General features: G+C 29.6%; 3 pseudogenes; 2 read left to right on the top strand and 1 right to left on the bottom strand.

Annotated features, from left to right (window-relative positions):
* The first annotated feature begins 5,051 nt into the window (after positions 1-5,051).
* LOC149058621 (uncharacterized) lies at positions 5,052-7,237 on the top strand (annotated as a pseudogene).
* Positions 7,238-11,036: 3,799 nt separating this feature from the next.
* On the bottom strand, positions 11,037-12,419 carry LOC149058620 (uncharacterized; annotated as a pseudogene).
* Positions 12,420-13,647: 1,228 nt separating this feature from the next.
* On the top strand, positions 13,648-14,216 carry LOC149058619 (uncharacterized; annotated as a pseudogene).
* Positions 14,217-15,113: the final 897 nt, after the last annotated feature.

Here is a 15,113-nt window from a genome sequence, read left to right as displayed (position 1 = left end):
CGTTTTGTCTAGTTGTTTCAAATTCTCTATCGTTGTCATTTTCGTTTAATGTTTCTAAATAAATTTTAATATAGTCATTAGTGTTTCCTACTTGATTCATACCAAAAAGAAGTTTACTTGGTGTATTGTTGATAGATCTATTGTGAGTATTATTTATTGCAAATTGTATCTTATTTAGATGTTCGTTCCAATTTTGACTATGTTCATGCATCAACTTAGATAGCATTACCGTGAGACTACGATTATATCGCTCTACTTGGCCATTTGACTGCGGCGATCCTACTACAGTCATAATATGTTTTTAATTTCGTGTTGCTCACAAAATTCTCGGAAAGCGTCAGATCGAAAGCACGATCCACGATCGGATATAATTTTAACTGGCTTGCTGTAGTATGAAAAATATTGTGCTAGTTTTAAACAGATCTCTTTAGTGGTGACAGAACGAACGGGATATAAAATCAGAAATTTACTAAAAGCGTCTACAATGACTAGAATATACCTAAAACGATTTTTTGTTTTATTGAGCGGCCCGTAATGGTCGATGTGAATAGTTTGGAATGGCTTATTGTCTTTGTAAATTATGTTTAACAATCCTTCTACTTTCCCTTCCTTAGGAGAAAATATAATACATTTCAAGCAATTATTTATGTATTTTTTTACATGTTCAGCCAACTTCGGAAACCAATAAACTTGTTTTATATATTATTCTATTGTACGATTAACACCAATGTGACACATATCATCGTGACATGTTCGGATTATTTGTTCATACATACTAGCTGGAACGTAGAACAAAAGTCTGTTACCTTGTTTCTTATACACTAACCCATTACGCATCTCAAATAAGGGGTGTTCCGATTTTTCAAGTGTTTTAATTAAATTTTTAATTTCAGGGTCAGTACTTTGCCTAATAGCGAGTGTCTGGTTAAAAGTACATCCTTCCAATACCAATATGTGTCGACAACGACTTAATGCATCTACGTGTTGCATTTTTGACTCAGGACGGTGTTCTATCTCATACGAATAATTTTGTAAAAATAACGCCCACCTTGCAATACGCGGGTTGATATCTTTTTTACGTAAAGTTAATGTAACGCTGTATTGCAATCAGTAACAACCTTAAAGTGGACACCTTGTAAATAAATATGGAATCGTTTAACAGCATTAACTATCGCTAACATTTCGAGTTCGTAACTGTGGTATCTAGATTCTACGTCAGTGGTTCGATGGCTAAAATAGAAAACAGGGTGGAAATTATTGTCATTTTGTTGTTGCAGCAATATTGCACCATACCCTTGAAGGTGGGTTACCATTGACTACTCGCGTCACAATGTAATTCGGTTTGAGCGTTAAGGCGATTGGAAGCAGCATATTTATTTCACGTTTTAGACCTAAAAGCCTGACAAGATTACGCATACTTAAAATTATCATATTTTAATTCTGTAAAAAGATCTGAGTTGATCGACCTTTTTTCTAGGTTATTATGGAAATCGATTTTTGATATTTTTTAAAAAATTGTTTTTAAATTTTATTTGAGTTTCTAAATTTTTTTTTAATTTTTAGATTTACTTAAGTGCCTTTTTTAAGAATGTTAAACAGTTATTCTAAAATTGACTTCCGCAATAACCTAAAAAACACAACGACAAGTACAAATATTTTTACAGAATTAAAATATGATCATTTTGAGTTGACGTATTTTTGTCAGGCTTTTAGGTCTTCATTGATTGAAATTGTTTCCTCGTCGGAACAAAATATTTTATTTCATCAAATGTAAAGACTTGTGCATGCGCGTGCGGGCCATAAATTGTTTCCCGGAAACGTTTGATACCGGCGCGCAACGCGAGCTGCCAGCGTACCTAATATAATTCCTAAATAGACTTATAATGAATTCAAATGAATTGCAATATATTTATAATTTGGTATCTTTACTGTAATGAGTTTACACAATATACCTACTGTACGATTATGCCCGAAGTTATCTATGGATTTAGTCGACACTTAGTAGTTAGAACTTACCGGCGCTCCATCTAAAGTTTAGTTTCAGTGCATTATTAGTGTATTAGTATCAGTGCTTTAGATATTGGTTATATTTTTATTATTCCAAGTTCTCATAAAAAAATGAAAAACAAAGATTATAGATACGGGACGAAAAAACGTCGGTATTTAAGTAAAACAATTAAATCTAAAAAGCAAAAGTTAAAAAATTTTATTAAAATAAAAGAAAACCCAATAATTGATCACCAGGTAAGTACTAAAGTTCCTACTAAAGTTTACTAATTTGGTATATTTTAATTCCATTAACTTTCATGAACAAATCATTATAATCTATTTTATCAGGTTTCAGATTTAGGTGCACCGGTTGCTGTTGGTGATGAAATTATTTGTAGCAATTACTTACAAAAGTATGTATTATAAACTACAATAAGTTGTAAAAAATGACGCATAATTTACATTATATTTGTATAACAGACATGATAATCGAACGCAGATTGAGGCTGAAAGAGAAAATATAAATTCTAATACCGGCGAAAAATCATTAAATAATATAAGACCTGTCGAGTAAGTGTCCAGCACTTTTTTTTAAAACTTTTAATTTTATAAAATTGAAAATTAAAATTAAAAAAATAATTTTTAATTTTTAAAGGGTGAAATGTAGTGGTCGCCGTTTAGTTGATATAATGTTTTTATTTGATGCCATTAAAAATATTGACCACCACCCATTCGATTGTACTTTCAAAAACTTAATTTTGGTAAAAGAAATCATAAATGGATTTTTTTCTGAATTCGTTTTTATGTGTAATTTTTGTAACAAACAAGAAATAATTACAAATCAAGATCGTGCTAGTATGCCTGTAAATTCGGCAATGGTGGCTGCAATCGTAAATACTGGACAAGGGTATACACAACTAGACACATTTTCAGCTTTTTTAAATATGCCTAATATGAGTAATCCGTTATATCAAAAAATTCATAATGACTTAATTAAACATACCGAGAACACAGCTATAGAAGCAATAGAAATGGCTGGTAAAGAAGAGGCTAGACTTGCAGTGGAAGAAAATAACGTAAATGAAAATGGAATACCACTAATTACGGTTGTAGCAGACGGTACATGGTCTAAAAGGTCTTAGAAAAGTAACTACAATGCCCTTTCTGGTGTAGTAAGTATTATTATTATATTATTTTTATATTATCGTACATCATTTTTTTAAATTTTTATTGGTAGAATTGAATTAATATTTTTAGTGTGACTTAAAAACAAATAGGCGTAGATACTTAAATTTTTCACCAAATCTTTAAAATTGCATTCTTAATACATGACAAAATTTTCAGAATATTTTAAATATTTTTTAACAATTTATAGACATTTCAAATTTTATTTGTATTGTATTATTTGTGTTGATTTTACTATGTTGTGTTTTTTTTTTTGTCTGTGTTCACGAGAAATTGTCGAAATAATGCTTCGATTTTAAACTTCAGTAGCTTTTCCGGTTCGAAAGTGAATCTAGTTGGTGCATTTTTGAAAAAATCGATTTTAGATATTGGTGTAACTCTAAAACAAATTACCATAGAAACATGAAATTTTCACTGAATGTTTATACTGGCATTTTCTATACATGATAAAATTTTCAATCTTTTTTAGTTTTTTTTTTCTATAAATTCAAAATTTGATACAATACTTCTAATATATTTTCGCAATAGTAGTTAAAAAATATTAAAAATACATGGTCACAATTTTTTTTAATAAGCATTGAAAGTTCGAATTTTGACAAAATACGTAAAAATCACGAAAATTTGCCATTTATTTTGAGTAAGAAATTCATAAAAATTTTTCTTTTTAAATCTAAGGTTTGAAAATTCTATACAAGATTCTTCATGAATATGTCTACATTTATCAAGAAAAAAATTTCTACCGGAAAGTCAAAATAAATTTTTGAGCATTTAAATTACAATATTAGATATTCACTCAATTTCTATTGTACTGATATTCTTATTTTGTTCTTATATAAAAACGAATAATTGTAGAAATTTGAAATTTACACCAAATATTTATTTCATCAATTCCTATACTTGATAAAATTTTCTAAATATTTTATCAATTTTTAAGTTATTTATAGACGTTTGAAATTTTCCGTTTTTTAGTTTTTTATTCTATAATTGTCAATAAAATTTTATTCGTTGGGTCAAAAAACTTGAAAATTTAATACAAGGTTCCCCATAAGTTAATATAATAGCAGATAGAAAATATTTAAATACATAGGCACGATTTTTTTTTATAACCATTTAAAGTTAAAATTTTGACAAAATTTGTGTAATTGAAAATTTACAAATTCTTTAGTTGTTAAAAATTTATAAAATGCTTAACTTTTATAGCTAAGGATTGAAAATTTGAAGCAAGGTTCCATGTAACATAATGGATCTAATTTGATTAATTTGAAATTTGTTTTATTTATAGGTACCTACATTTTTTTTTAAAATAATAACAATATTAATTATATTGTATAAAATATCCAAGAGTGACAACTCGTCTCCGATCAGAATCGTTTTTCGTATACAATGATATTATATCATTGAATTCAAATTTGATACCATCCATTACAGTAACCACTATTAAACTACTGTACAGTAGAGCGACATCCACTTCTTACCCGCATTTTTGATTTTTGAAACTAGAAATTTTTCGTTAGCTAAAAAAAGCTTAAAAATAGTAATTTAAAGTATCATAAATATTGAATTTACCTAATATAAAAAGTTAAGTAACTCTTCAAATATTTTTTTATAAAAGGGTTAAGTAGCGTTAAATTTGTCGAAATTACGTAAGCTTTCGTAGTATTTTATGGTTAAAAAATTATAAAATATTCAATAAGTAGTTTTTAAAAATAATAACATTATAAATTATTTTATATAGGCGACAATTATTGGATACCGAACAAAAAAAATACTTTTTATGGGAATTCGAAATAAATTTTGTGCTGTTTGTCAAAAAGCTGAATCCAACGAGAAAGAAGTTTCTGTTCATAAATGTTTTAAGAACTGGGCTGGAACTTCCACTTCAATGGAAGCAGACATTATTGTTGAAGGTTTCCGCCAAAGTATGTCAATGCACAATGTAATTTTTAATAAACTTATTGGTGACGGGGACTCAAGTGTCATGAAAAAATTATCATTGGCAAAACCTTATGGACCCGATATATTTATTAAAAAAATAGAATGTGTAAATCATATTCTAAGAAATTATTGTAACCGTATTGTGGATATATCCACTCGTCGGAAGAGTACCTCCGGGATAGTAGTACCAGGAGTTTTGAGGAAAATTTTAAAAGATAGACGACTTAAATTACGGTAATGAGTTTTTATGAATAATTAACAAACCTATGTATAATAATAATTTTTTTTTTAAAGATGTGCAGTGACGAAGGCAATAGCTTTTAGAAAAGAAATGAATCTTAGTCACAATGAAAAAGTCGCGCTTTTAAAACATGATATTTTAAATAGCCCATACCATGTATTTGGCTACCATGATGATTGTGCTAGGTAATTAATTTTTTTTTAAATTGTTACAAACCAAATGAACAATAATTATTTTTAAAATTAAGTTAGTGGGTTACAATACATATATGTATAAATTATATTTTATTTATTTTTAGTTATTTTTGTAAAGGCCCGAAAGAAAATGAAGTTAATCTAGTTCCTCAAATGCAAACTTCTGGATTATGGGCTGATATCTTAGGGGCCAGAAATATAGTTGCACATCATGTATCGAGCCTGATCTATAACGTCAATAACAATGTGGTTGAAGGTTTTAATAACGTCATTGCCAAGTACGTTGGTGGCAAAAGAATCAACTTTTCTTTACGAGGTATAATATTATTATAAAAGCATATCATATTGTAGGTAATTTTGTATTTTTTTTAAATCTTGAATTATTATTTTAGGATCGTATGGTGCTAGGTGTCATACTGCAGTGACATCGTTTAATTTGGGATCTAACTACATTAGTCAGTTACATAAAAAAATGACTAATTTAAGTCCTGGTATAATTACAAAAAAATATATTTAAAAAGTTGATAAAATGCGCGAATTATCAAGAAGACGACGTTTAAATTTTAAAAAACCGACGTAATTTAATTTATATATTTAAAAAAACCAATATCACGTTACAACCACTTAATATTATTTATAGATTTACAATGAATAAGCGTAAATTATTTTCTGGACCCGATGATGATTATGGAGCTGTGGAAATGGGTTGCGAAATAATTGATATGCCTTTTGATGAGCATCAAAATAAAAAGGAACTATTTTTGAAAAAAATAACATTAAAATCTGAAGAGATAGTAGCAATTGAACGAAGTACAATTGGACAGCAAGATAATGATATGTGGCAACATTATAGAAAATATCGACTAACGGCGTCTAACTTTGGAAAGGTTTGTAAGCTTCGACCAACAACTTCCCGTGCAAATACTGTAAAGCATATTTTGTACGATATTTTTCAAGGAAGTTCAGCTACGAGGTAAGCTAAAGTTTTTTAATGATTGAGACGTAGTTACTAAATATTATTTATTGATTTATTTTAATTTATAACTATAATTTGTAACTATGTTAGATTAGTATGCATTATATTAAAATATTATTTTGTTTAACATTTAACATAGGTATGGAATCGAAAATGAGTCAATTGCCAGAAACGCCGTTCAAGAAACTTTAGGAATAACTATACAGTTAGCAGGTTTATTTATTCATAAATCCCTGCATTATTTGGCTGCGAGTCCGGACGGGTTAATAAACGAAGACTCGATAATAGAAATAAAATGTCCGTCAAGTATAAAAGAATACACACCACAGGAAGCTGTTACTCTCAAAAAATTAAAGTATATGACTGATTATAAGGGAAAGCTTGTTTTAAAAAAAACAGACAATTATTATTTCCAAGTACAGGGCCAACTTAATATTACCGAAAAAAAATATTGTTATTTTGTTGTATGGAGTCCCAAAGGTAATCAAATTATTATATACCTAGTCGTTTTTTGTCGTTTTTTGTCGTTTTTAAATGTATATGATTTTGGCAGGTTTTGTGATAGATAAAATACCTAGAGATGAATCATTTTGGAATACTAAAATTGAACCATTTGTTACTCGATTATATATGGAGTCATTACTTCCAGAAATAATCGATTCTAGGTTTGATCGAGGATTACCAATAAGACCAGGCATTCCCGAAAAAATTGTTTAATTCTGTAACCTTTAGTTTTTAATTTTATTTCTAATCCATCTTGATTTTTTGTATATTTATTTATGTTTTGCAATACAAGAAATTTAAACAAGCAAAAATTGCACACTTCTTATAAGCTAAAAGCTTGTGTTGGAATTAATTAATAATTAGATGTTATAAATATTCGTTCTAAAACTTTTTTTTTATAAAATTTTTATTTTTAACTATATGAATGAATTATTTGTGATTTTTATTTTATGCAATTATTTAGCAGACCTAATATGGGTCACACACGCATACTACTCTAATTGCGACTTAATGACTATTGTTATTGTATTATTAGATAAAGTTAGTTGACTAAAACCGGTTTTCGATATTTTGATGAATATCGCACCGTTGTTGAATATGCGGGTAGTAGTGGTGGCGTGTTGGACACTCACACAAATGAGCATTTATTACTCACACAACAGCAGTAAGCGACTTCAACTGTTAAACTAAATGCCTATCGTTTACTCCTTAGAAATGGAGCACTTCCAATCCCCTTAAGGTCATAAATAGATAAGAGTGGTTGAGCATTAAGTTTTGATTTAATAATATCGAATGATTTTAGTTGTTCCTCCCCAAATTCATAAATAACATTTTTTTTTAATAACTTATATAATAGTTGAGTTAATAACGCAAAGTTTGGGATGAATCGCCGGAAGTAAGATGCAAGTCCGATAAAACTATGGAGTTCTTTTTGATTCGACGGTATAGGGTAATTATCAATAATAGCAACGTTTTTTGGGTTTGGCTGAATGCCGTCAGCATTAACGCGGTAACCTAAATAAATAACTTCGGATTTTAAAAATTGAGTTTTATCTAAGCGAATTTCCAATTTTTGGTTTTTCATGGTGGTTAATATTCTAGCTAATATATCGAGATGCTCGTCTATTGTTTCAGTGGCCACCATAATGTCGTCAAAATAAACAATTACTTCTTTTTTTCTGATAAATTCGTCAAAAATATTTTTAATAAATCTACTAAAACAAGCAGGACCCGTCGCTAAACCAAATGGCAATTTTAAGTATTCAAATTGTCCTAGTGGAGTTGTAAAGGAAGTATATTTTATTGAATCTTTAGCTACATAAATATGATGAAATCCGTCTTTTAAATCAAAACAAGTAAAATATTTTTTCCCACGGAGTAAATCCAGATTATCGTCAATTAACGGCAATGGATACCTATCCTTTACAATATGTTTATTGAGCTCGCGATAGTCGACACAAATTCGCAGATCTCCACTTTTTTTCTTTACAAGAACAATCGGGCTACTATATTCGGACGTACTCGGACGTATAATGTGTTTTTTAAGCATGTCATCAAGTATTATTTGTAATTTTTCTTTTTCATAAAATGATAATCGTCGTGGACGGAAATAAAAAGAATTATGCGCTTTTAGCTGTATATGCATTTCAGGGAGGTCATCATCAATATCCTGTGCACAATGTTTAACATAATTATTAATATAAATTCGTTTTACACTGGTAATAACGTCATTACTTAATTTATCATTTATATTCAAGTCAATGTCAAGTTCACTATAATTATTCAAGTCAAAATCTAAAGATAATATTTCGTTAAATGGAACGTTGTCAGTTTGTTTAAAAGTGATAATAAATTGTCCATCTATTACTGATAAGTTAACTCGAGGGTGTGCAAGAAAATTCCGTCCTAACAGACAATCAGTTTGAATTGTGCTATCAGGTACTACTTTAAAGTTCAAATTTATTGGTGTATCAAGATTGACATGGTGTAAGTCAGCAAAAAATTCATCAATAATGTTAAGCATAGAACCATTTATACCAATTAAACCTGAGGGAGGTGGTTTAATACCAGATGTATACGAGACTACCATTAATTTAAGGAGGCTAACAGGGCTACCTGTGTCTATAAGAGCAGTTATACTAGAACAATTACCATTAGGATACATAATTTTGGCACTTAATGTATACGGGGGTACAATATCTTGGGAGGGTCTTTCCAATATTGACACATTCTCACCATGATCACTCGTCTGACTGGCTGGATGTTGGTTACTTCTATTCTGTGGACAATCTCGTGCTAGATATCCATGACCATTGTACCGGAAACAGGATCGTTTTTCATTTTGTTGTACCTTGGCTGTGCACGCTGGAGCAATATGACCTTTTATACCACACCGGTGGCATGTGACGTTGGACATATCCTTTGGTACACTGGACTTCATCTCAGGTGGTAAACGTTGGACGGTATCACGGTTCTTAACATCTGTGTGACGGTTGGACGAAAATCCATTGTTCTTATTGAACGATTCCGTAGTTTCTGCCGACCGAAATCGACTAGACCTTGCATTTCGCAAATTATTATACGATTTTATATCTGTCAAAAAATCATCTTCACTCATATGAGTTCGAGCCATGAGGTAATTACACATATCGTGATAATATAATCCCTCAATTATTTGCATTTTAACTTCTCTAAACGGCAATAAAATCTCGCGACATAACCGAGCTTTGTGGTGGAAGTACTCAATAACACATTCACCTTTCAACTGAACACGACTAGACATTATTTTTACACGATCAACAGTACATTGCTCATGTCCCACAAAAGTGTTAGTAAATTGATCAACAAAACTAGTCCAGTTCGAAAAAGTACGACCGACGTACCAATTATGGGATGGGCCTATGAGCTTCGACCGAACTGTTTCTAATTTAAAATTATAAGGCCAATTGTGTAATTTTGCTACACTCTCAATCGACTGCAACCATGCTCGAGCCTCCGCGTTAGACTCACGTCCAGAAAAATCAGTAAGTGAGTGATTAAAATCTTGCATAACATAGTAACCATTATTATTGGGTACACATGATTGCACAAGCGGTGGTGTACTATCATTTACCAATCTTGACAACAACACTTTGTTTTGCTCCATTAGCGATAACAGTGCATTGGTTAATAACTGATTGTCAACTGGTACTGGGTGCGACTGTGGTAACACTGACGATGGTCGTTGAGAATCGGTATCTTCATTCGCTCGATTATTCACTGACGTTATGACGTCACTAGAATTGGGCAAAACCGAACCATTACGCAATCGTCTCGGCGACAAAACCTCGTGACCAGCTTTAGACGTTGAAGCCGAATTTTCGCTCATTTCGACTTATAATGAAATAATACACACTTACGTTCTAATTTCGAAACACCTTGATTTCAAATACTACCCAAACGAATTCCACTTCTGAATTTGTAGGTCAGAGGGCACTTAAGTCAGGAACAACAAAAATATAGTTATACGCGTTGACATTTATTGCATAGTATTACGAAAAATTATTACACTTATATATATAGATGTATAAATAATTAGTACACAACACTTCGCCAGTATCCCGCCACTATCGGGACCGCCTGGCGTAAAATAAAAAAATAATAATTAATACTCAAATACAAATAAAAAGCGACGAGCGCCACGGCCTACAATATCGCCGAATGTCGCTGGACTACTACTAACGGCTGTCGGCTAGGCGTCCGATAAAATAATAATAATGATAGAAATAATAATAATAATAATAATAGTAGTGGCCGTTCGGGAAATATCCCGCTACAAACGTAAATAAATATCATTCATCTTTATGCTAATAAAAAAATTGCGTTAAAAATTAACTGAACTTATTTCTTAAAATGATAAATTAATTCGTTAATTTCACGTTATTTAAAAAATAAATTTAGTAAGTTAATATTTAAGTTAATGAATACCCAAAAGTAACTAGTTAAGTTAAAAAGTTTAAATTAAATTAAATTTTTAACTCGTTAATGCCCAGCCTTGAAAAAATGTATCTTCATAACTGCAGCCATCTAGTGTTCTTACATAATTGTGGAGTACTCAAATTGCTTTCACAATATATTCTGCAAAATCGATGTACACGTCTAGTGGACGATGTAATATACGCCATTTATTACTAATAATACCAAAAGTACACTCAATGTATCTTCGTGGCTCGTGCTAAAGTTAAGCGATAGTTAAAAATGTTTTTTTCGAACGATAATAACTCTCCACCGTACGGTCTCAATAAGTTCTCCAACATATCGAAAGCTTCATCAGCTACTATGACATATGGCAATATGGTTTCATCTGAATTGTTGATAGGACTTGGATCAGGAATATTCAAGGTTTTTTCAGTTTTGAATATAAAGTTCATGCACATGCATTCTTGAGTCACTATTCTTACCATAAGCACCAATGTCCACCCAAGTAAAACAACAGTTAACATCGCATAATGCCAATAAAACAAGCGAAAAAAAATGTTTATAATTATAATAAAGTGAACCATAATTTTGTGGTTGTATCATACGTATGTGTTTCCCGTCTAGTGCTCCAATGCAGTTTATAAATTTTCAGGTAGGTACCTATTTCAAATCCTTTAGAAATTTCTATCCAATTATCCTTAGTGGGTTCCAGCATGACCATATTTTTCAATTTTCTCCAAATCACTTCACAAACACGACGAATAATACCAGATGCAGTAGACTTTCCAATCTTATATTCATAGTGAAACTCACTAATAGAACACCCACTTGCTAAGTATCTGTAAAATCCGAAATATTTTTTTTTTTAATTTATGATATTTTTATCCATTATAGGGGTAACATTACAAAAAAAATGGAAAAGTCTTCGTTATAACTAATTAAGGGAATCAAAGAAATGTAAAATTGTTAAATCAGGATCGGGAGCATCTAAAATATCTATATATATACATTTTGAGAGATTAAGATTTTTGCAAAAATTTATTGAAAAAAATATTACTGAAAGTAGTTTCTGCGCAAACAACGAAAAGAAGCTCAAAAAAAATTAAAACTTATTTTATATTTTCTAACCAATTTTATTTGCATTTGAAGTTTGTAACAAATTTTAATTTTTTTAAAAAATTATATAAAATCAGCAAATTGAGGTATCGAAAATCTGTTCCAAGATTTTTAAGTACAACTTCTCGTGATTATTTTGATACTAAAATCATGTTTCTACGATCAACGAGGCCTGAGTACTATTGGAAATAAAAAAGTATGTTTTTGGCAAAAAAATCATGAATTCGCCGTCGTCATGTGCTGCTCTAGTGACTACAGTGGCAGCATTTTGAACAGTACTTCTGCCACCACCCCGCGTTCATAAGCAGCGGTACCGCTCCATAGGTCAAAACTGGTTATCTATCTCAGCCGCGCGATGGTTATAAATAGCCAAATTGTCAATATGAAAATAATAATTTTGTCATTGAATAATATTATTTTACATTTTTTTCCAATTTTTGTATTCCTATTACTATCGTATTTTACGCAAAATGGAACCAAATCTTAAAACTGTAACTAATCAGCGAGAAAACGTCCGATTCAAACAATTTTTTTTTTCAAACTGTAGTAAACTATTCGATAAAATTGGATATTTGATATTTCAGATCAATTTTTTTACATTTAAATCAGTATAACTGTATATTATGTAAAAAACTTAAAATCATACGCTGTGAAAAAAATTATCAACGATGGATAAATAAATATGTAATATTTCATAATACTAAGTACACAAATTATTGTTTTTGTATATTAATTAACATTTAATCATCATAATATACGCCAATTTTATTATTGTCTGTCAAACAAAATTTTCTGAAACATTAAACGATTTATATAATTTTACTAATTTACGAATATATTTTTCAAGATTACGTATTGTATTGTTTATTAATTTATATTGTATTTGTAAGGTGCAAGTATTGTAGTAATTATATTCCTCTATTGGCGCACAAAGGTAATTTGAGAGCACGAGCAGTTAAAAAAATTTACCCACCCGCCCACTCATTTTTATTTTATAACGTACCCTAGTAATTTTTGTTTCAATTAGTGATTCATTTATATATTATTTATGAATAATATTTTATGCTATAATCTTCAGTATAAAATACGTAGGTTAGGTTATGATATGATAATTATAGAATTATACTTGTGTATAAAAAGTATCTACCTATCTATGTAAAATTTGAGTTTTACGGAGACTCTTGAAAGTTATGTATATATTTTCAAAAAAAAAAATGCTGCGAATGATAATTTGTATAGCCGATAGGACTAAGCCACTTAGGTCAATTATAATTTATATGTAATATGTTTGATTCGTATATGTCTTTATGTGTTATCTTATTCACGTCGTCGATAACATAACATAAAGTCTCTAAATAAATAACAATTATTTAATTATTTAATTATTAATGATAAAACATTAAATATTGAAATAAATGGATTCAAATATTGACATCCTGCATGTCTAACTGTTCACGCCAGTAATTATTGGTAGTAGTAAACTAGTAACTAATACATTTTCTCTAGATTTTTATTACGGTTTATATATTTTTAAATTATTTATTCACGTGAAAATGAATCAACTCAACAAAAAAACTCGTCGCTGAGCATCAAAAAAATTATCAGTTAAAAAATCGCTGAGTTCTCGAGTGATGAATATTCTAGGAATTCGTGATAAGACTAAGAGGTAGGTACCTATATATTATTATTAATTTAATACAATTCACTAAAATTATGTTAACAAAGTCCCAATCCAGAAATCGCAGAATCTATTGTAGAATCATGTTACTTAGGTGCTGACAATCAACCACCATGTTCATCAAAGGAAATAATTAGGTAAAGTTTTAAGTGTAATAATTTTTAGATTGTTATCCAAATGTATAATACCATAACTATAATATTAATTAAAAAAAAAATTATAATTAAACTTAATCTATGTACTAGTATGATTTTTAATTATATAATACAATTTTATTGTAATATTATTTTTAAGTCACAATCCAGAGGCCATAGAATCTGTTATGGCACCTTTTTTCTTGGGAGCTGTTAATCAAACACCATGCTCATCGAGGGAAACAATTAGGTAAAGTTTAATAATTTATAGCCATTTTATTGTATGAAATCTACTATAAATTTTTATTTTTATATATAATACATACATCAGATACCTTTTTTTGATTCTGAACGAAGTGATGAATGTATTGACTGTACAATGATGTGTGTTTTTTTTTTGTGTCTGTGTACAGCATAACTAGTCGAAGTAATGTTTCGATTTCAAACTTTGGGGGTGGTTTCCGATGTAAAATTGAAGATCCTTAGTGCATTATAAAGGTCAAAAGTAAACATTTTCCAACAGTATTCAAAAAAATCGAGAAAAACAAAACAAAAATGACAGAAAAACGGGAATTTTTACGCAAAACCCGTTTTTGACCAAATCGATATTTGGTTGTCATTCAAAAACTAATCCCTGTAAATACTTGAAATTTTCACCAAATGTTAATGTTAGTGATATCTATATACAGTTTAATTTTCAAAAATTTTCGACTTTTTTGAGTTATTTATAGACCACTGAAATTTTCGATTTTTTTGAGAATTTTTTTTTGAAGTGTCGGTAAAAAAATATTGGACGACCAAAAAAACTTGAAAATTTAATACACGGTTCATTATGAGTTGTTCTTATTGTAGCTAAAAAAAATTAAAAATCGTAAGTCACAATTTTTTTTAATAAGCGTTTATACAGTTCAAAATTTTACAAAATCTGTCGAAAACGCGAAAATTTGCAAGTAATTTTGAAGTTGAAAAATCATAAAATTTTTTGCGTTTACAACTAAGGATTGAAAATACAACACTAAGTTTTCTATAAGTTTTACTTCAAGTAGCTATACAGAAAGCTCGAAGCATCATTATAGGAAAAATTTTAAGTGCGTTTGAATTTTAAATTCTTACGAAATAGCGTAACGATAACGATTTATCCACAAACGATTTTAAATATTTGTTATTATTCCAAAAGTATAAGTCGTAAATACTTGAAAACTTT

This window comes from Diuraphis noxia, unplaced genomic scaffold (genome assembly GCF_037042655.1).
Source record: "Diuraphis noxia isolate RWA-SAM2 unplaced genomic scaffold, SU_Dnox_SAM2 contig0002, whole genome shotgun sequence".
NCBI classification, from domain to species: Eukaryota; Metazoa; Arthropoda; class Insecta; order Hemiptera; family Aphididae; genus Diuraphis; species Diuraphis noxia.
The sequence above is the reverse complement of the archived record's forward strand: the minus strand, read 5'-3'. Positions and strand labels throughout refer to the sequence as shown.